The sequence below is a fragment of the Anoplopoma fimbria genome, chromosome 12 (assembly GCF_027596085.1).
Source record: "Anoplopoma fimbria isolate UVic2021 breed Golden Eagle Sablefish chromosome 12, Afim_UVic_2022, whole genome shotgun sequence".
Lineage (NCBI taxonomy): Eukaryota > Metazoa > Chordata > Actinopteri > Perciformes > Anoplopomatidae > Anoplopoma > Anoplopoma fimbria.
In genome coordinates this window covers 20,828,731-20,852,834 of record NC_072460.1, presented here as the reverse complement: position 1 = coordinate 20,852,834, position 24,104 = coordinate 20,828,731, and the positions used below count along the sequence as shown (strand labels likewise).

At 39.7% G+C, this 24,104-nt stretch overlaps 1 protein-coding gene across 1 annotated transcript in view; it reads left to right on the top strand.

The window, feature by feature from the left end:
• Positions 1 to 24,104, top strand: part of LOC129099500 (metabotropic glutamate receptor 4-like) — a 120,334-nt gene that overhangs the window by 38,860 nt on the left and 57,370 nt on the right. The window lies entirely within an intron of this gene.

Sequence of the window (24,104 nt, the reverse complement as noted above, 5' to 3'; positions counted from 1 at the left end):
CTTTGGGCGTATGCTCACACACTACATGTGAAGAAAAAAAACATAGAGCATATGTCTGCTTTTGCAGTATGCACACAGATGCTGTGAGTCAAATTAAGGGAGCGACAATGTCAAAGGCAAAATTTGGTTACAAGGTTTTCCTCAGAGCTTTAATCTTTTCTCTCCATGTTCAATCAGCCTATTGGGTCGCAAAAAAATAAAAAGATAGTAACCATTAAAGGGAATGTGCTAAACATTTTTTGTCTGTAAGAGTAAATAACCTCAAGATGCATGGTTGCATAACAATAATGCACATATGAGACAGTAAATTGAACCTAGACTTAATCAATCAAATGAACACTATGGCTCCACATATGAAAGTGTTCTATGGTGGAGAGGAACAATACAATAGATCCTCTTGTGTTGCGAGAATGAGATAAAGCCAGAAATGACAGGAACATGCGTGTTGATACCTACTAAATGTGTGAGAGTCAACATGAGACATGTACACAACACAGTGATGAGACACAGTGAGATTTATTAAAACGGTAAAAAGAAAAATCAATGAGCACGTTTAAGCAGGGTATAATAAATGACAAAAAGAAGAGAGTTTTCTCACGCTGCACAGTTTTATACAAGAGTTCTCCAATCTGCAGCCATGCGTTGAGAGACAGATGGATGTCTACAATAAGGTTGACAGATTGAGAGCACAATACATACTGCGTGATGCAATCAAAGGCAATATATGTTTGTCTTTTGCCTTTGCTTTGCTCCTTCAAAACGCAAAAGTTAAAGTACAGATAAAGCAAAAGATAAACACCACATGCACTAAAAGATCTCAGTTTCCTTCCCTTTTTGTTGCAGTTTCTACCTCATCGTTATGATGGATAACGGCTAGTGTGAGTGGCATGTGGTATTTTGCGCCATTTGTTGGGAGCAGGCTGCCATATTCAGGCTGTGACACATTGTGACTGCACAGTGAAGAATGCAATTTACTACTGCAACACAGCAGCATGCATTTCTGCTGAGCTGTCAGTGCGTACAGACTCTCGTTACGACTGAAATTTATGTTGCCGTGTAAATAATTAAAGAGCCGTGTTTGTTCTGCAGCGTTAAAGAACATGTGGAGAGTTGCTTTCACAGGCTCGAGCTTTGCCTCAAGGATTTTAATTGACTTTCAAGCAATGTGATCATTGTTATGTCTTGGTGGCTTACTTTGGTCGGATCAGCGAGATGAGTGAGGGAGAAGGTAGGGCAGAGAGCGCCTGATGGGATCTGTGAAAATTGGCAAAGTGGTAAACTGTATAGGACCTTGATGGATGGTTTGGAAGAGAGATGCAGAGCAATATTTTGGGAGGGGAAATCTAATTTTCTCAAAGCTACCTTAAGGGAGCACTGAACTCAATCAAACATAAATGTAATCAAACATGCCATCGCTCTTTGTAGCTGCAGAGGGATCTCTCTGACCACAGACTTACAGTTCTCTCTCTCTCCATCCCTCCCTCGCTCTCCCCTCATCACTCCATAAACAGAGACACAACAGAGAGAGCGGTTAAGGTCACTCAGGGTTTAAATTGAACAAAGTGCATGAGGGAACCACTTTATTGCTTCTGTTTGATAAAATAATTCCGGTTTAATCTTACTGGCTGAAGGCTCACGTTAAATAAAAGGCCATGCAGATGTAGTTCTGAAAACAAAGTAAGGACGCTATACCTTTTAAGAGTAAACCAAATGATGTAGTGCGCCTGTTCTTAACGTGTTTAATGTACAGAACATTTTTTTTTTTTTGCAGCGCCTCAGATAACAGCATGGCTAGGGATTAGCTGCTGGCTGACGAGACCCAGACAGGCTGCTGCTGTCGATATCTGCTATATGTGCAACGCTTTAAGCGCCTCAGCACCAAGCATACATTACGTCTCAGGGGAAAACTGGACCATGGCAGTGTATTGATTAACGGGCCCTCCATTTGTAAGACACTACTAGGACTGAAGCTGTCTTCAACGCTCTCTGTAGGCTCGTTTGGAATATATGCTGACAACAAGGCGGTCCGTGGAGATTGCTCTCTCAGAACAATGGTTTTGTTCTGGAGTCCACGTGGTCGGGATGGCCGTAGAGGCTTGCGTTTGAGCCTCCGTGTCCCGTCACTTTAACAGTCAAAGCCGGCCCCGTCTCGGCAGCTTTGCATGTCTGAGAGCATGTGTGAAAACACAGGGGGACGAAGAGAGATGGGTAATGAAAGCCAATTGTCTGGACAAAGGGTAACTGTAGGTCGTCTGGTCTCAGTCCATCAAGAAGTGTCATGGGGGACGTCATGAGGGCTGGTCGGAAGGAGAAAAGTTTCTTCAGCCTACAAACACAACACTTCCTGAGATGGTGTGTCCTCTTTAATCAGTCATGTGCTGGAGGAAAACCAAGGCAAATATTGAAAACCAGAATAGTTTTGAGGATGATCGAGGAAAACTGGGTTGAATTGTATATTTTGTCTGCGTTGAAGTCTTTAATAGATGCAAAACAGCTAAGCACTATACATTACACATCTGGTAAAAACAGCTGCTTGGTGAAAAGAGAAGTCATTTTTTCTATTATACAAATGTTATATAGACGACTAAAAATCATAGCTCAGACATGTCTGGTGTAAATATCCTTTTAGCAAGTGAAAGTACTGCTGTGTGAATATAATAGGTGACCAGTCACTTCCTTCAGAGTTGGACTACTTGGCCCGCAATCAACAGGCATGAATCAGACATTATGCTGTGACACAAAGACTCGAATACTAGTTATGTAATCATAAAGCCAGATTTCTGTTAAGACAAAAATACACTTTTCCTTTCAAATTTCACTCGATTTGTTGTGACACTATCAGTTTGGAACTAGGTCATATATTTCCTATATGGAAACTTTCTCAATTCTGCTAGGTTTCATCATCTATGATTATACAAGAGAGTTATATAAGTATTCCTATAATGTGTCCATCTATATTCATTCTTACCAAATGAAAGAAGAAAATGAACATGCTTGTGAAGCTGCCACGAGAGCCTTTTTACCAGTCATGTAGCTCACGTTTTTTTTTCAACACAGGAACAAGCTGTAAGCGATATCAGCCAAAACAGACAGATAGAAGGGGGAACAGTGCCTTAAAAAGGTCATTTGTCTTATGTCTTAGGGACATAAGTAAAGACAGGAATCAGTCTTCGTTGTCCTCAGTCCTTATAGCTGCAGTGGGCCCTTTTAAACTGCGGTTTTAGCTCAGGGGCTGTTTCTCCACAAACGAGGCCGCACGATGAAAAGAGATTTTTAAGAGAAGGATTTGTTCAAATTGTAATTTCCCGAATGCAGCTGCATGATAAATAATGTTTACCAATGGCCAATTACCATATCAAGGGATATTACAATCTGAAGAGCAGTTGTGTGGAATGAATAGGAGAGGGAAATGTTCGGAGGTTCACACAAAGGTCTCTTCCATTAAGGATCAACAAGTTATGAAAGACTGGCAGGATTATAGGTTCTTGCTGATTTTCTGTTTTGCTGATGGAAACGTGTCAAAAGCAAAAGTAATCCAAATACAATGATTGCATTGGCCTTTCATGACAACATTCAGAGATAATTACCCTGCTTTTAAAAATAATAGATGACAGCCTACCTCTTCATATTTCATGGGAGATTAACAAATGTGGGTCCCACACCACATAATTATCTATATCTTTTACCAAAAAGGATATGCTTTGGGGGTTTTGTATTCTTAGGCTGCCCACATGTACCCTAGAAAATGCTTTGAACAACATATTATCATTGATAGAGATCCCACTATGGGATGACAATCTGTGCATCAAGTCTTTTGCGCTCACTGATCACAAGTGGACCAACTACAGCAGAACGATGAAAGACATGACTTATATAACTCTTTGGTAAAGAGCTAAGGATCCTTAGATTAGCAAAGCCTCCTATTGTTTGTGGCACATTTCATTTGGTTTAATGTTGTATTTCATTTCTGAGTTCCTAACGGGAAATTTAAACCGGAATGCCGCCTGAAGTCGGATTTCCGACTCAGAATGTCAGACGTACCCGACCAACTCCGACCTCAAAATCCAAGATGGCTGCTACACGCATTAACAATGAAAAAGTTGTAGTAATATGCAGTTAATTAGCACTTCTGTGTTACTTGTGTCTCATTAAATCAGTCATTTATACAGTCCTGTCCATCTCTTATCTGTGAACATGTTGCTGCAGTGTTTATACGTGCAAAATATTGCCGTAATGTGTTGCTATCAACTGGTATTGCTAATAATAAACACAGTCCACTCGGGTGTGACGTCATTCCCAGCTCCTAATTCCGATTTCTGAGGTAAATGGAACGCAGCATGAGTATTGATAACGCAAGGCTATGACTTTGAGGTGATTGATTTTGGTTTGAAGAAAAAGGTCATGTTTAATGACTTGCAAGTGCTTCATGCAAGCTTAGATCCATTCCAATACCAGGCAGGTAAATATCAGACAGAACACAGTTTAATCAAAGTGAAAAGGGATTTAATTAGAGATTTTTTCCCCTCCAGATATTCCACTTCAGGTAAAGACACTACGCTGTCCCCACACAATACGTGATTTGTGAGCCGTAGATCGATTGCAAGGAACTTTGCACAAATCTCTTTGGTATATTTGGATGATTTCCAAACTGTGTCAACCTGACTAATGCTACAAAAGGTGGAAGTTTGCAGGGTAACGAGCACCCCCAACTGCTGACAAAGCCTGTGACATGCTCCAGAGCTCAACGGTCCCCGGCTTGTTTCTGCTTGTTGGACTCAAAAAGTAACTCTTGCTAAGGCATGCTTGTTACGCAGCTAAAAATAGTCACTGAATAATAAAGAAAATACACCTGAAAGACAATCCCACCTCGCTATCTGACACCAATATATTACATCAACACCTGTTTCCTATCAATCCCAGACTCTTCCTCTAACTTGACTTGTTTCTATTGTGCCATTTATTTTAAATAACTAAATACAGCTGGGGGGAATAGCAAAAAGTTCAAATATTCTAAGTCTGGATGGAAATGCGTTCTACCTTTGTGGGTATTATCTGCCGGCCTAACCTCATTTTACCATCCTGCTTTCGTTCACTAAAATGATATCTGATGTGTCCATGTGAATGCAGCATAACCCTTTTTTTTGCAGCATAAGTCCCGCCAAAATGGATATTAGTGACACAAATTGCAATGCTAATGAAATGACCCAAGAGGTAAGAATTAACACTTTTATATAACAAAAAAGCAAAGCCTACACTCACTTTGTATCCATTGTTTCCACCCTCTGCAGGCAGAACTTTCAGTTTCTGAGACTTACAGATGTAATGAAGGCTGGAGGATATCAGTAAAAGTTCCCGAGCCGTAACCCGCCAAATAAAGAACAGAAAAGTTGATGTGATAACTTTTCTTCAGAGACCACTTTAGTACTCTTGTGCACACAGGGTACAGAGGTACTTAAGGAGACACTTTCCTATTAACTGCTAGTCCCCTTGTCTCTGTCCTCCACCCTCAAGTATATTGATTTGTCACAAGAGTAAGGGCCTCATTCTAGGCTAAGATTGCCTTGATTTGGGTTCTGTGAAATGGAGTGGGGACTATTCCTGTCTGTGATGTGAAGGATGTCATCAAAATATGCCTGATGTACTACAACAAAGATGAATTGCCTATCCAACACATTGCAGCTTTGTGTGAGTCTACACACGGTTATAAATGCAGTTTCTACTGACAACAGATCAGAGTTGAACAGCAAAATGATTCATCCAGTCTTTCCGGAACATTTGGTTCTGGAAGTTTAGAGACGTGGTGACTACTCGCAAGGCTAAATGGTAAACTATTGTAGCTGATGAGCTAACGACTAATCACACTAGCCAGTTGAGACATGCTAGCGCTCGTTAATCACAACAGCTCCCCGAGCTTCTTTCTGTCTGCTTTGTACTGTGACATTTACTCAGCTTTGGCATTTTGTTCTCAGGATTTTACATAATTTAAATTAATAAAGAATTTTATCAAAGAGGGCAAAATATTCTCTGAGCTAATGAGTTTGCCATACTTGGTTGCAAGCGGGCGATAAGTTCAAACATCCATTCATCCATTATCAGTAACCGCTGTTCAGGCCTGGTCAGGGTCGCGGGAGAGCTGGAGCCGATCCAAGCCCACGGCCATAATCCAAGATGGCGACGGGCTTCATAACGGCAGTCCACAAACCACTGGGTGACCTCACGATGACTACGTCCACTTCTTACATACAGTCTATGGTTGTGACTCACTCTAAGAAACAATACCGTATACCTTCTACATCCCAAAATGACTTTTTCCCCGGTCTTACTTAGTGGGTCGCCTACAATCAGTTGCAAGTCACACACAGATATCACAGAATTTCCATCATACCATCGCTCTATTTATAAGCCTCCCCATGCACCAGCCCTACTCTCCAGGGAGGTCATTAATTTGCCTCTCAGTCAGTGCTATGCCCCACAAAAAGTCCATCAAAACGTGCAGGCTGCTTATCTATAAGGCTACATTTGCTACACTAGAAAATTATAGCCACGTGTATTCTCATTAGGAAGAAGTCATTTAATTACTGCGTCATGACAAATGCTGTGAGAAGCCCATAAGACAGATGACCCTCTTTATTTTTGTTTCTTGTGTGTTGGTTTCAGGCAGAATTTAATTATCTCTAACAGTTTTCACATTTACGTAACGTTTTATATCTGACTGCTCTGGAAAAATAGGACAAAGCCAACTTATCTCAGTGGCATAGACCAATGGCATAGCCAAGTGCCACACATTTGGCTCAGATGGACAATCAACACCTCACAGTATCGTTTTTATTCTTTACTTTCCTAAAGGTTAAATGTACAGCGACAAGATGTGCGGGACAGAACGAGGTGGACGACCAGATGTTTGCCAGTGTCGATAAAATGTTCTCTAGATAAATGTAATGCGTTCTGCGACTTTGATAACCCTCGGGCTGCTTCTTGTGTGGCTCTTCACTCCCAGCTCCTGTCTCAGCATTTATCAGCGGACTTCGATAGTAGGCTGACCCTTTGACCTGCATGAGCTTATATCGTGCTTTTCATTCCAGGCATAGTGCCACGGTGGCTGTGAAAGGTGTTTAATGAACTGTCTTGTAAGGAGAAGGTTGTGCTTGCCCATCAGCACTCATCCCTCCTCCCTGTTTCTGCATCACTTTCTTATTTACAGCCATATCTCTGCTGCTTTTTGCTGAGCTAGGCAGTTTTCCCTGAATTGGAAAGCCCTGGAGGGGTGAGTAGTCCATCTGTGAGAAGATACATCATTTGTTGGGATTTGCATGTTACAGAAGAGAGTGTGAAGAAAAATGCATGGTGCTTGATACTTGCATCTGATACACCTGATTTAAGGCACTTTGTCAATGCACGGAATTAATCACATCAGAGTAGGAAAGGTTTTGTTAAAGTTTGAAAGCTACATTAAATAGATGGAACAACGTCTTAAAAATATTTTGGGTGAACATAATTGTATCTATTGGTCTATAACACCAGCCACTGGTCAATGGTTCTTTGTCTGAAGCCCTGGGAGTGTGTTAGATACAGTCTTTGTTGATTTATTAAATATGGGCCATTTTGCACATGAATAGGAGGCTTAAAATAGAGGATTTTTTTCATATGTATATTGTTGAATTATTGTAAATTATCAAATTATTTTTTTTACAATTTAGGAATTTTACTTCTTTGCAGAGCCATTCTTAACTTACATTATCAGAGTTTGCTTTATGCAGAGCACTACTCTAATGGCAATAATAACAAATGCACCAGATTTCTTTAGTGCAGCCAAAAAAGCAGATAGGGTTCGGGTTGGTTTTATTCTGAAAACATAATTTGTAGCAATCATAAAAGTTACTGTAATTCTTACATGTACTATTATGTATACTGAGTACATTGCAAGTCAAGAGAACACTGGGGACATACGAATATAGGCAAGTAAACATGATTTTTTTTAATGCTTTATCATTTAAAATAGCCTTGTTCCTGTTTTTCAGATGCTGAATATTTTATCTTTTGCTATAAAAAATTGCTTTTGATAAGACATTGTTTAATAATGAGTGTAATAATGAGTGTAATGAAAATGTCTCAAATGAACAGGATATATAACAATAAATAACTGTAATAAATATATATGAATTTACATACATATCAAATAGTCAGTTTCGAAAATAGCATCTAATCGTTTTTCCTAACACAAATCTGCACAAGACGTGGTATTGAAGACGTTAACATTTCATCGACATTTTTAAAGGATTCAGAGCTTCCCATTAAGATTATATATGTTTGAGGCCTGCTCAGTGCTGACTAATAGGATATCTAGGGAGTATCTAAAAGGTTAAAATAATTAAATCAGATTATGGGATTGGTTAGTGTAATGATTATATTATCAACAAGCAGCAGAGCTGGAAAAGAGATGGTCACCAAAGACCACCCTCTGTTTTGACATAAAAATAAATAAAAATGATGAAGGTTGTTGTATGATGTTCGGATAGCTCCAGACTGGAGCCATTGCAATTTGAAGTGTTGCAACCAACATCCCGCCATAACATGCTGACTAACAGAAAGAAATGTCCCAGTTGCATTCCAGTTGAGATGATGGTTTGCTTTGTTCTCTGCATCATAGGAATGGAATTGATAATCTGTCTTTATATGTTTTCAAAAGGGTTTCTACGAGACCAGTGATGTGCAATCATCATAATCCACAATAAATCTACAGAGATAAGAGACTATATGAAAACCCAAAGGCAGTGAGTGATCTTATGAACACAAGGTTAATGGTTTGTTCTCCAATAGAGCTGCAGAAGGCTGTGGCTGTAATAGGCAGCTCCAACGTCAGAGACACTAACGTTGAGGAATTGGCCATTTATAGGTAATGGTTGGACTGCTAGATGTGGCCAAGAAGCCTCTGCTCTTTGAGGGAGTGAGTAGCACCTGTCTGTATAATGCAATACAATCAGCACCACCAACTGCTTCTTCCAGAATGATCATGAAGTTGAATCAACACCTCTCTAAAACAGTTTGAACTAGAGAAGTGCTCTCAGGAGAGTGCAGCTCTCGGCCAGGTGTGTCTTCAACAACTAGTGCTGTATTGTGTGATTGAATGAATACAACCTACAAGTGGCTATGAGTCATCGAAATTTTAAATCTACGTGAAAAGAGAGGCTTTATAATGAAAAACACAGTCTTTTTTTTACATATATTTGGCAAATAACAGAAATCTTTAGATTTTACTGTAATCATCCGTTTGGCGTCTCTCTGAAGGAACTCTACTTCATACCTCACATGAGAGCTGTTATATATGTAGAAAGGGGAAGGGGGAAAAAGTGGAATAACATCATAAATATTTAATAGCCACTCACTATTGTTGAATGGCTTTGGGCTCTGAGTCTGGGCTCCTTCCTGGACATTTAGGTAAGGATCATGAAAAGGACATACAGTGCACAACACTATGCATTTTTTTTACGCGAGAAATATAGCTTCATGACTATGTTCAGAAGCTTTTTAGGTGGTGCATATACCTTTTATATGTTCCACGTTTCAACATGTCACAATTCCCATGGGGATAAATTCAAAACAGTCACATGACCAATATTGTCTAGATTGTACATTCAATCAGAGAAATGGCCTATCTTTAAAAAAAAAACCTCTCAAATAGCAAAAGCTTTTCAGTTACTGCAGCGCAAAGCAAACACAATTAATGAAATGGTTTAAAGAGCAGGAAGTTGCCTGGAGTGAAGTGTTCCCACATTTACAGAACTAAAATAGATCAAAACTATATCTGTACCCTTACAGATTTTAAAAGTTGCAGCATAAGGCATGTAGCCTACAGTAATCTTTGATAAGATCAACACCAAGAATATGGTGCAGTCATCCGTTACATCTGACCTCAGTACGGTCTAATCCTGCAGGTAGAATTATTTGGTGAGTGATTATAGTTTTAAATGAAGGCAGGAAACGATAGAAATATCTTACGTGCTGTTTCACTGCTGGCGCTCCACTGATGGCAATAATTAAGTGAAAGCCCAATCCTGTTTTCTTTTCTCAAGGCTTTCCGCTGGGGTTTACATTTCCCTGCTGATACGGTTTAATCAAGAATCACTTGAGCCTGGTTTGTTGGTTTATAGGACTGAGCTCCAATTTCTGCTCTTCACATCAACGACAACACTTGTTTACCTTGTTGGCTTGGGACAAATCTTCAAGTTACATCCTGGATTCAATTTCTTTGTGAACACACAGCTGGGCACCAGTGGTTTCTCTGACCTCCATTTGTTTTTAATGCTCCCTCTGAAATGAGCCTTCTATCCCCTCCTAGATCCATTTTCCTCCATGGGATCACTGACACATTTTACAAGTTTACCCTGGTATGAAGGTGAAAAACTGGCCTGAAAAACTGGCCTGTTGGGAAGCTTAATGAATAGAATATGATGCTTTAGACAAACACAAACATTTGAACCAATATATATACTTTCTATTCATACGGCAGGGATGGAGTTCACAGAAGTTTATTACTGAAATTTGTGCATGCCTAATAAGTTGGGGTGAGATGGAACATTTCAGAAATCAGATTTACTGTATCCGTACTGTAATTAAGATGCGGCTGAAAGACTTTAAAAAGGTTTGTTTTAATGCTCTACGTCTATGGAAGATTTTTATAGCAGTAATTGCACTGGAGTGTGTCTACTATAACTAACCCACATAGCCTCACCTAGCCTTGTACAGTATCCCACAGTATGTATGAAAAATGAGGAAAAGGAAATTACAAGATAATTTGGCTCACATGCTGATTAACACCCGCGCGTAGAGCCAGTTATTTTGAGCAACTGTTATAATGGTAGAGGAAAAACAACATGCTACCACGCTGACTTCTTTATATAGGTTCCATTTTATACCATGATATGAAACACTTCATAGAGGATCAATCAGCAAAGTCCAGGGCTGAACAGCTTCATTTGATGACAACAAACGTGTTCATTTTGGTTCAGTTTGTGCACAGAATACAATAGAAGAACCGGGTAAAAAATATCGCTAATTATTGTGTAGCACTTCATTATGAAAAAAAATAATATATATATATACACACACACACACACATAGAAGGAGATTTTCTGTATAAGTAGCACTAGTGTTATTTTGTGTTTTAAATGCTTCCATGTGGCTGAATATACGTTGAAGAGCCATGGGAGTTTCCAAATTTTAAAAGGTTCAATAGCAGTTTACCTAAATATAAACTGAATAAAATGTCTCCTTAGAGGCAGTCATCATTAATTGACATCTCATCTTTCATGCTAAAGCAGAAAAGTTAACACAATCTCTCGCTCCCTCTCATCTGCCTTTTACTCGTCTTGCCTGACTTGTTCCCTGAAGCAGAATAAATAATGGTGAAAGAAAGGAGGAAGGAGTGAAAGTGAGTTGTGTGACACACCCTCAAATAAAGCTGATATATATATATATATTTTGGAAGTGGCCCCTGTGGTCCACATGCATGGAAAACTTATCTAAATTCCCAGTCGCTTTAGATGCTGATGTCTTTATCAATTCTAGATTAGATGAATGGTGTCACTTCTCTACATACAAGGCGGAATTCTGAATTATTCATGGAGTCCATGCTTTCCTATTAACAGATGGTATCATCGTGTACTGTATTTGGCAGCTGTCTGCCACAGTGTATTTTCAAACCACTACTAGGGGACACCACAGTTAGAACATTTCAGGTTCTACAAATAGGCTGTTAAACATTAAAACCTTTTTAGATTTTTATTTTTTTGCATAAGGGATTTTTGAGTCATTCTGCAGCCATGCTCTGTGAGGCTATATTTAGCAATTAGCTCTTGCCAACAAGGTTTACACCATTTAAGGCTGGTATTTTAGCATGCTAATATTTGCTAATTAGCAATAAACACAAAGCACATCTCAAGCTGATGGAAAGTCATTGATTATACAGATATTCAGTCTGTTGCTGCACATTTACACGTTTGCGCATACGTAAAACGAGATGAATTATAACACTTTCATGATGTGTTCAACGTAATGCAGGTGATGTTTTCATAGCAATATAAAATTTATATTAGAGAGGAACTTTTAAATCAAAAAAACTATATTTTATTTCCTAACAACTTGTATTTGTCTAATGCAAAAAAGCACCACAGATTTAGAATATTTGACACTTTACACTGAATACGAATGGTTGAAATTATTTTTGTGGGACCGTGGTGAAATAAATCTGCACAAATAGGAATCCGCAGGTCAGACACAAGAAAGATTCAATTGGTGCATTTCTAGTATTAAATTAGAAACCACACTACTGGACACTATGAACTTTCAGCTGATGATGCCCAAGATGAAAAGTCAGAGGATCACCAAAGTTAGTTCTGCTGCTGGTGGCGCCAGAGAAAATGTCATGGGATCCACAAAGTCATTAGCATTTATGCCCTTGATAACATGGATACCTGTGCCAAATCTTACGAGAGTCCTTCCGATAGCTGTAGAGACGTTTCAGTAAATAGACTAAAGTGGTGGTCCAACCGACCAAGACGCAGATGGACGGACCAACAGACTGACGGTGTCATCCCTAGAACCAGCACGGCTGAAAGATGTTCTTCTTTATAAAGCGATCATCGGTTATTTTAGTAACCACACTCATAATCAGATTGCTCCACTGTTTTCCAGCCATTGTAGTCACTCTCCCATTCTAATTATACAATACACAATACATTGGCTTCTATAAAACTAACGACATCCTGTGCAGCTCCAGCAAAAAAAAATGTATTTGAAATTCAACTCTTGTTATTTGCTACCAATGGTTGCCTCTAACCAAAAAACTGAATCAACAAATATCCCTTTTTTCACTCTGTTAAAACTTTTTCTTCACCGGATGGATCCAGATATAATAAAACTGGCTATTAAGGCTGCTGTTATATTTCATTTTTTCATACAGTCCCACTGTGTTACAAAGTATATATCCTGCTACCTTTCAAACTCAGAAATGTTATAAGTTAGAATAACTTTCACAGTCATATGCAGGAGGAAATGAAACTGGTTAAATAAGCCGCATGGAAATACAATACCGTAAATGAGCCTATTTGAATGTGTAGGAGACACATTTTCTTTCTCTTTTCCAAACATGATATTTCCCATCAGGTTAGGGTGTATGTTCAGGAAAATGTGATTTGATGTGAACTCATTATTTTTAATTAGCTCCATCCCCTCGGCCCGTTATCACCAGTTCTACCGATAACACTGCTGTCTGTCAACACGTGTTTGTGCCTGCTGCTGAGGATTATATGCAACTGCCAGCAAACCGGAGCCCCAAATGCAAAAACTTTAATGAACTGGCTTGGGCTGGATTTCTTTTAGGTCATAAATCAGTGACACAGAAGAATGAATCAGGCATGTAATTATACAAAGAAGTTGTGAAAAGGCCTAGAGGGGGCGAAAATAAAAAAACAGCCATTGCTGCAGCGTCATTGGCTCAACCCATCGCTGCTTCTGGCATGGCTCTATCAAACAAAACTGGCAGTGCTCATTGGTGTGAAGCATTGCAATAAATTTAATGTAAAATTCCACAAGAATTTATGATGCTTATGTAGAAACAACGGGCAGCCCAATATACTGTAGATGGGGTTGGGACCACTGACCTTGTGATGTTTAAGACACTTTTAAGATTGGCCTAGATCGATGAATAAATTAATCTGACATAGCGTGCAAGACTATTCCGAATATTCCACCGGAAATATTAAATCCATTCATATCCCAAGGCACTGCAGAGAATTTCCCCTTTTTCCCTTCATTGATGTATTTTGAACCGATGCAGTAGAACATGGCTGTTGCCGGCGGAGAGGGCCAGTTCAGGACGTCGAATACAAAAGAGATTTTCATTGTGTTAACTGCAGACACATTCAGACATTCCATTATACTTCACTTTTATTAATCATCTTTTTTTAATGTCCCAGAATACTCATTCAAGAGTCTGGCTTTTCATAGCTGTGTACTTGATAAAACTATCATTTAAAACAAACAAAGGCTTCTTATGTCAACATTTGAGCAAATATTTAACCTTTTTGTGTGTTTTTTAATGCTGGAGTTCTAAAGCTAATGCTGGAGTTCTAAAGCTAATTAAACGTGACCATTAATTGCACCTTTTTTTTTTTTTTTTTTTTGCAACTTCCTTTCAAATTTTGTGGTAAACAAGTACATTATTGTTGATGCAGTGATTCATTTATCACAAGTGTCATTTAGTTCAAATCTCACAACATTCTCAACCTTTAGTTGAGATCATTTGCATGTTGAACGCAAGTGATAATTCAATTTGTAATGAGATAATTAATCACAGTTGCCACTGTCCAAATTAATGATTGCCACAGCTTAACAAATAGGAAAACAACCGTGTGTAGGAGCAGCAGAGAGTGGCTCTGGGAATAGGGGATGAACAATAAGTGCCAGGGCACATCTAATATTTAATTCAGGCGCAACATTTTGTTTTGTTTTGCTTTTGCTGAGGCAAAGTATGAAAAATGAGCTACCTATTTGTGACAAAAGGTTTAAAATGAAATGGAACAGCCCACCCCGGCAAAAATGGGGGAAAAAAACAACAACATTTAATCTAGTGTTGCCTGTCTGTTCTCTTTTTCCAGAGATACAAAGATTTATGCAAACTCGAACAATGCAGAAATGGCTGCTGGCTACTGTATTGCACTGTGTTTAGTGTGTGTGCGTGTGTGTATACAATTGAATATACAAACAATGACAGAAGCAGTTGTGTAGACTGGTTGTGTACATCATATCACATCCAGGGCTTTCACAGCTGCAGAAACTTGTAAATCAGGTCTTGGAACAGTGAGGAGGAAGCGGCCTGAGGATGTTTGGTGTCAGAATGCAAACTAATGAGTGAAACTGCTGATAATCACTGTGGACAATAAGGTGGAAGTTTACACATCACCCAATTAATCAATTAAGCTCCAACCCTCAAACGTGAAAATGTGTTGTTCTCCATAAAAATAAAGGGCCCATCAAAGGTTAATTCACTTATTTAGATTGGTTTTCCCTATCAACAAATACAATAATTAATCTGGAAATTTTAGCAACCTAGAGTTCTTCAGACTATTTGAATGGCTGGCAACTGTAATTGGCTGGGTTGCCAGACCCGTGGCTCCTCTTGTCCACACGTCCAAGTGCCCTTAAGCGAGTCACTGAACCCCAATTTGCTCCCGATGGGCAAATGTGTGGTGTGAATGAATGAATGAGAAGCAAATTGTAAAGCCCTTTGTCCATTAAGGTAGAAAAGTGCTGTATAAGTGCACTCCATTTACCATTTAATTTCATGTGAGAAAATTAAAAGGCACTTTTAAAATGTACCTCTGAGGCTCATTTGCTGCAGTTCGATATATGACTGCAGGAGCAACGGTGACACGGCAGACGTCACACACTGAGTCACGCACTCAAGAGGACATGTGAGCTGCCACTTTATTTTTGTTCGCAATAATTGAAATTGTGAGCCTAATATTCTTGGCCGTGGTTTACTGTAGCCGACAAATGAACCACAGGACAAATTTCCTTTAGAGTCCTTTTCCGGTGTAAAATAAAGCTTTAACTTGCTAACGTCATTAAGTAGAGTACCTACTCTACAGTCAGTGAGGACTAGGAAAACATGGAGTAGCCTAGTGATAAGAGCAATAAAAGCACAGAGAAAAAAACATTATTTTAAGCAGAAATTGAAAACAGGATGTGAAAAATTTGTTTTCTACCTAACTTTTATTTGTCTGTGCTTTTATGACATGGTCAGACTTCAGCTTGGCAGAAGAATTATGGAAGTCCCGTATTTAATATACAGAAACATAGAAACATCTGCCATTTCCAGTACCCTGTAAATATGAATGTCACACTTATGTATCTACACAACATGCCTGCCAAGGGCTGTGTGAGGAGCGGGAAGCCGGGAGTCGTTGATGTGTATCACATTATGTTGAGCGTTTCTTGGAACATTTATGAATACAGAATGCTGCTGCCACTAAGATTGGCTTGTTCGATTGATTTTAAAAAAAACAAAACTAAAAAACTTTTATTACTTTTAATAATTTTTGAACTTGGGGAGAAATTGCAGCGGGTAAATAGAGTGCACTAAGCAGCAAACACTGAGTGATTTTGGACGTAGCTTAACTCTCATAGACACATACTTCCATGCACACTAAACATCCACAGTCAAGATTTGGTAGAGTTGTCAGTGGGTTCTCACTGGGAGGGATGCCAAAGTGTTTCTACACAGCTCTTAATGTCTCTGCTTTGCCTCCATCCCATTGAGAACAATAAATGCATTTGTTGACAGTAATGTCTCACACTTTCTGTCTGTCTGGGGCTTTAGAGTTTCCCGAATCCATAAAGAATTGAATTTTATTAAGAACACTAAAGTCGAGGCATCAACGCTGTTAATGTCGTGCTGCTAGCCAACTAAACCTGCCAACAGAAGGGAACAATAGTGGAGGCTCGCTTCAGCTGTGTGATTTGTGCTCTCGAATCACTAATTTGAGAGCACAAATTAGTGATTTGCGCTCTCGATTTGATATTGTTATTGCTGTGAGACACCTGCTTTCACGCTCCGTCTCTTGCTCTCTTGCGTCCTATACATAAACCCAAAAGATAATCCTCAATGAAAAATATCCAGTAGCTGTAACTAGACTGCCTCCTCAAACATGACAATGTCTTTTTTTCCACGTACCCAAGACAAACGCCACTATTTGTGTGGCTTTTGTCGTTGGAAGCGTAAACTACGACCTTATGAATCGTTCTTGTACGTTGAGTTTATCCTCTTGCAGTCTGTAAAGTGTTAGTGATAAAATTATTATGTTCAATAAATCATTTATTAATGTTTTTTTTTAAGTGTCTCCAAATTAAGAAGGACCCCTTTTTCAAAAGTGGCACAGCAATTGGTAACTTTAATAATGATTTTATTGATTTCAAGCTTATCCAGTCAAATCTTTTGGAATAAAGCAGCCGTCCTCAGCCCTGAGCTCCATCAAATCTGCTTTGAATATACGTCTGACTGTCAACTGGACAAAGAAACACAAACAAATGCGCTTATATTACCTTATAAATTCAGTAACTGCTCTCTGCTTTACTTTGACTCTAACAAGCGATTCAGGCATCATGTTTGTGATGGACCACCTGATCTACTTCACATACATTTTTTTGAATGTGGTGTGAAACAACAGAACTTGAGCGCCGCTCTCGCTCATTCGGTTATAGAAGTGACAACTGTTCAAGTCGTCGTGTCTAAAAACCAACTGAGCTGTGCATAACAGAGCTTAGAGCGCTCAGTAGAGGAGAATCATGCTGCACACAGCTATCTCTGTCTTCTGCACGTCAGCGAGCATTGAACTTCAATTTACCAACAGTAGTACTGTGCGTTATGATATTTGGTGGTATACTCTGGGTCTGGATGAAATGTATCTAATCATGTTACTAAGCGTCGTGTAAGTTCATGCATAATAAGACCACAACATCATCTGATATATTATTTGTAATTGGAGACGCAGTGAAAAATGTTGTTCTGCTCAAGTCCTTCAGGACCGCGGTTGCCCTGAACCCTGTTAAAGTGCGGTTTACACAGGAAGTGTAATGGGCAGAGCAGAATGGATGAATTGTTAGAAAGAGGATAAACACATTAGTTAATAGAGTTAGTAAACATGAACATTGAAATGACTATCTAAAAGTAGTTTTACTCTTGGCCCTTTATATGTCCATGATAGAACTGGTCCGGGGCAGTGAGATACAATCTGTCACTGCTAGATGTAATCCTGCCAGAATCAGGGATTACAGCTTGTACTAAAGATGGTTATTGATCAATTATTATGTTACAGATTGCTGTCAGTGAGTGACATTAATACTTTATCAATATTACAGTGTGCACAGAAATGGAGGGAGGTTTACATGCTGTTAGTGGCTTCTACTGTATTGTTGGAAAAGCAGAGTTCAGTGAAAATGGGATGACGGTTTCTAAATCAACTTTTGTTGTCACACATGGTTACACATGGTTCCGGTGTCTTGCTCAAGTGCACCTCGGTAGTACCCAGAAGGCGAACTTGGTTATAGCTATCCAGCCACCAGTAATCGACCCAATGGTTCCAAGTCGAGTCCCGGCGATTCATATGCAAGTCAATAGATTTTTTCTAATTGTTGTTGGCACAGAACGCAAATATCAAGCGGTGAAAAAGAGACCTTATTTTCTTTCTGTGACCAGATTTACTTTCTGAGCTTTTGTAACTCAAATACAGGCATCATCCAATCACGTTGTGCGGAACAATATTCAATATACCAAACGTACACTAGTGTACAATAACACAGAAGCTCCGTAGTCTGAACCAAGATGGTAAGCTTTATCACTCCTTTCAACTTTAAAAGGCACCACATACAAGATCAACTTTTTCCCTCCTTACCTTTCACAATAAAAGCCCCAGACATATACACTGCCTTACTGTTTACCGGAGGGAACTCAAATACTCGGAGCATTTTGTCAAAAGGAAACTGAATAAATTAGCTTACATTAGTTTAGGTTATATGACAATTTACCTGGGTTAATAGGATCCTGGTCCTCTGCCTGCGTAATTCTATTCAAACCTTTAACTGTAGGAGTGCTGCAACTGGCTCAAATTTGCATGACTGCCAGTATGAATAGTTTTAATGCTAAATATTTGCAGTATCTCACATTTTCGTATCGTTTTCAGTCACGTCTGATGGTGGGTTGAGGCCTTTAGAGATGAGCTTCATACTACAAGAAGGACAGGTGGCAGGTCAAAGTCAAAACAGCCAACCAAAAACAATTCTCCAGTAATCTATAAAGATAATATAAGAGACTGGTGAGGAAGGAATGTTGGAAAATATGAAGAAAGCCTTGATGATACTTTGCAGAGAGGGGGGGTGTCAGAGCCTTGGCCCGAGCATCTGTGTGGAGCTTGCATTGTTCACTTTAGTCTCACCATATTGATCTCAGTAACAATGGGTTGAAAGACCTCAATGCACTTTATGACTCAGCAGATTGGTTCTGGAGTTAGTCACACAGTCAGGCCAGCACGTCGAGAAAAGCAACCTTTATTTATTTATTTTTTTACTTGAGAGAAACAAAGTGTCTTAATGACACAAACAATGAAACTGTTAAGGTGGCTGAAAGTAAGAAGGCACATAACAATTCTCTCCAACACAATGGTTTGATCAATCAGTATGCCAGGATGAGCATTGTTCCACTTATCACTGGGTGAGAATGGAAAATCTGCACCGTGGAGATTCAGTGACTGGAAGCTTCACCTTGGATAACATCCAGCGTAACATTCAGCTGCTTTTTAATTGAATGGGGAAGTCTACACCGAGTGTCAGACATTTGGCTCTGCGGACCAAATATAGTAACTACATTTGCCTCCACCTGAATGTGAAAACCAGGAGTAAAAGCATCCTGTAAATTAGAAGCTACAGCACCATTACTGGGGTGGCTTGTACCGGTTCCCCTCAAGGATCCAGACAGGCTGAAGGAGTCAGGTGGAACTGACCACTGGCTAAACCCTGCTCCTCTTAGTTTCTGTCGCTTTGCTGGCCAACCTTTCCAATCTAGCACTGCAAATATGCCGTTTACAGTGAACATTTAGGACTAGAATGTGTTTTATAATTTTTGAAACAGCAATACAATAAGAAACTGTTCTCTTTTCTGTTGTCAGTTGTCATTTAAGTACAAATGGACGTGACCTTCCTCCTCCCCGACCATCTCCAGTCTTCATCATATCAGTGCCCAAGGTTCCTTCTGCTGGGCTCATCAGAGGTCCAGCTCCTCACCTCATCATCCATATCTTCAGGCATCTGTCTTAACACTTTCATCATCACCACCAATCATTAGACTGGGGGAATATTTCTGTAGAAACCATTGCATCGCTACCGCCCTAAATATGAAATAAAAAATACTATACTAATCACTAAAATACTTTGTAACGTTGGGTTCTAATCGCCAAAGACTCTCCACAATTCTAACTTTGTTGTGTGTAATAAATGTATAGGTTCACTCTTAATGAAGTCTCTCCTGATCGAAATACAGTCTGTTCATGAAAAACGTTTTCTTTCAGTTTTTTTTTAAAATAGATTAAATATATATACTGCTGCTAACAAATTTGCAGGAAGTATTTACTGGAACATTTCCATAGCCTGACTAAAGCTTTAGATTTTTTCTTCCCCGGCAAACAGTACAGATGTACTATATTTCTGTACAGTTCTAATGAGCATCATTACTCCTGCATTGATGCAGCGCCAAATGAGCTCATTGAATTTTTAAAAAGGCACAGTTATTTAAAGCAAGCGATTTGAACGTCAAATCTGCTTCAAAAATCTGCTTGAGACTCACATCACAGCAATTAAGCATATTTCCAAAGCCCATTAGCAATTAAATGGATAGTGCAGATTTGAGAAGTTCTATAAACTTGAGTTGGGGGGGTGAACCAGTGAATTGGTATACTCTGTAGGAAGTGATGGGGTCACAAAGAGCTCACATCAGAGGACAGGCAGCTCAGCCTGAACAGATGGTGGGTGCATACAGATTCACTAAAATACAGCCACAAGAAACATTTTTTTAACAACCTACCAAGATCATTACCGCTGAGTCTGGCTGTGAGTATAGTCAGCCATCTTGCATTCCACTGCACAGTCCAGCTCTCATTCGTCAAACCTCTGCCAAGATATTCTATCCTCGCCTGGATGTGGCATATTCTCTTTTTAACAACACATCACGTGTTTATATTTTCCCTCCCAATCCCTGTTTCTTTTGATTCTCTCTATAGGGGGATCAGAGAGGGGAGGGGGGGGGGGCGCTAAGAAGTGACTGCGTTCTATTAAAGGAAGCACACTGTTCAGGACTATCGTTGTAGTCCAGTGAGCAGGAAATCTCTGCAACACAAACACATGATAAGCCCTGCCTGTCCCGCTTGTCGACAGTATGCTGAAATTGTGTGATTGTTGTAGGAGCGCGAAAAAAAATCCCTCAGGTGAAAAAAATACAACACAGGGCCGCTCCACTGCAGCTCCCACTTATTTGGCAGATATAGGACTCGACATGTCGCTGCATCACCGCAATACATGACAGCGGCAAAATTAAAAACACAAGAAAAGAGAGAGAGAGCGAGAGAGAGAGAGCGAGAGAGAGAGAGCTATATTTCAAATCAGGGGGAAAAAAACATTTACTTAGCTAGTTCTCATGTATTGGATGATTTTGCTGACGAAACATTTTTCTAAAACAAAATGTTCAATTACTAAGCTATTAAACTACTTAATACTTTATTATTCTTCGAGTTCTACAACTGGACTGACTTTACAGCACACGTTGAACCCTCAAACAAAGTGTTCTTTTGTCAGCTCTTTTGAAATGATTTTTGAACAACTACTGTGGTACAGAGCAATAACAGGCGCAGAACTAGCAGGTGCAGTCATGTCTATCAGCAGGGATTCCTCATGATACGTTATCTGTGTTTTAAAAAGGCCCTGTGGGAGGAAAGCTCCAGTCATGCCATGGGAAAAAGATGCCGGAGTCATTTCTATACATGCGCTATCACCTCATGCTTTGTATAACATACTTTAATTATTTAGCAAAAATGACTAAATATAAGCACATCCAGCCCTGACGAATTGAAGGTGTAAATTGATCATTTTCACTGTGCAGCTGTGTGCTTTAGAAAATTGAAATAGTCTAAAATGAGACATTATTAACACCTTCTCACAACACATTTTCAGATTGCTAGATCCCCGCCCTCTGACGTCAAAGCAGTGCGAGAAAAAATAAATAAAACAGGTTCACACTTTTACTGGTGAGAAGAGGGAGAGAAACGGTGAAGTAAAAGGGAGAAAAGTTCTGCTTACCGCTGTAGAGGCAGAATTAAAGTGAGGAAACTCTGGGGTCAGGTGTGCCTCAGTCTGCTGCCACCACCAGGTGTGACATCAACATGTTGTGTTGACTGCTGGCAGTCCGCAGGGTGCAGATGCAAAAACATGCCATGGACCCTGCTGAGGTCCGTGGCTCTAAAAGCGTCCCACAGGGACACGCGCATGACGCATGTCAGCCTCCAACATGGATGTCATTTGGTGCTCACAGTTCATGAGGCAGGGCAATTTGCACAACCAATCCTAGCTCTAAACAAGCCAACCGAAGCAAAAATGCTGGCACAGTGTGATGGCCTGGGACCACTGAGAGCCATCAGTGCCGGACGCTGACATGCGAATGGTCCATCGGCTCACACATACAAGATATTCCCTTTTTCTGCCTTTTATCCTCTCTTAAAGAGAATCAAACTAACAAGGGTGCTTTTCAATGGCATGTTTGCCGCATCACAAGTCACTTCATGTGAAGCTACGCCTGTGCGGAAGAGCAACTCTAACATTTTACTATAAAAAGACTCAAGGGGACGTGTTTTTACATTCATTTAATGCAAGTTGTGCATCGGGCTTTAACCAGAGGATCCTGTGTGTAGCTACACAAGCTGTTAGGAGCTGTGGGTCATGGGTACGGCTTGAACAGCTGTGCTCCTAACAAAGGGCGTCAGCGACAAGCTGGGAGCTCAGTAGTAGCAGGATCAGTACAGCTGACCGCTTCAAAGGCCTCCGCTGTGTGAAGTGAGGCAGAGAGGAAGGAACCGCATCACTTCCACAGCGGTCTGTCCGCTGTAGTGGAGTACATATCTGTATAGTAAAGTGTAGGTGGGTAAAGTTTACTTTGATGTGAGGTAACCCTTTTTTTTATTTTTGCCATAAGATTTTCAAATTCAGATTTATAAAAAGGACCTAAAAAAGGTGTTTTAATTAATTTTAAAGTGTTTTTCAGTGTCATAATCAGATTATCTATCCATCGACACCTCCCTCCATCTCAGTCGGGATCCTCCAAGGTGACGGCATTAGTCCAGATCCCCAGAGCATCGCTGAGGTACCATGACAAACAGTATTTGGAAAGGATGAGCAACATTTCATTCAAGTGTCAGTCATGAGATGAAAAGGCAAAGTCCTTATTTTTCTTTGAAGAAACCTGTTGCTGCAATTCAAGTTGTATTCAAAGAATTTGGACGAAAAAACATGGCATGGGAAGGAGTTAGATGTGGCTAACTTTACATTTTAGAGAAATGTCCAGATGATTCCAAAAACTAAACAATACTCCTAAATAACACTATGTTCATTTGTTTGTGTATACCGTCAGTGTTTTGTGTTTTTACTGTAGAAAGGACACTCTGCTATGATACTGAGCTGGACATGCACCTTAAAAGATGTCCACCCACTGACTCACACGCAGTCAAACTCTATTCCGGTTTAAAGCAGCTGCGACTCAGCCTTCTCCATCTACTGCCTGAATTCGTCAACCCTGGAGAATCAGGCCAAAAAAAAAAAAGCATCAGTTTGAAAAGTATGTCGATATTTGAAGTTAAACCATGAAACACATTATTGAAGGTCATAAGATCTGGGCAGTTTGCTTCCAAACTGTGCAGCACAGAAGCCATAGGAAAATCACAGAAGCTATGAAAGCCATAAATGTGAAATAACTTGAGCAAGCAAAAATTCAGATTTCATACATAGATAGCTAAAAGCACTTTCCCACTGAACAAAAAACCCACTAACACCCACTAACATCTGAATGTTTTGCCTTCAGTGGAAAAGGTTACATTCATTCTCTCTGACTGCGATAGTCACAACTTTTTATCGGCTCTAGCTCCGATCGGCAGTGATGGAAACATGACACCGGAGTGGAAATGCTTTTTTTCTCCCCTTTTTTCTGGTGCGATGCTATGTGAAGCGCTTAAAGTGAATGAATATTATAAATAAAATCAACAGGGATTTGGACAATTATTATAATAATAATTGATCATTTATGTACCAAAAATACAATTTATATGCTCTCCTCAAAGAACCACACTCCAGTCAGACAACAGTGATTTTACCTAGCTGATCATCAAACTTAATTCAAACTCTACAGACACAACATAAAACTCAAATCAAGAGTGTTTGAAAGAGAGACAGAATAAGTCAATACTAAAAAAGAAAGTCACAGTAACACTAACCCTGTCTATTTTTTGACACACCAGGAA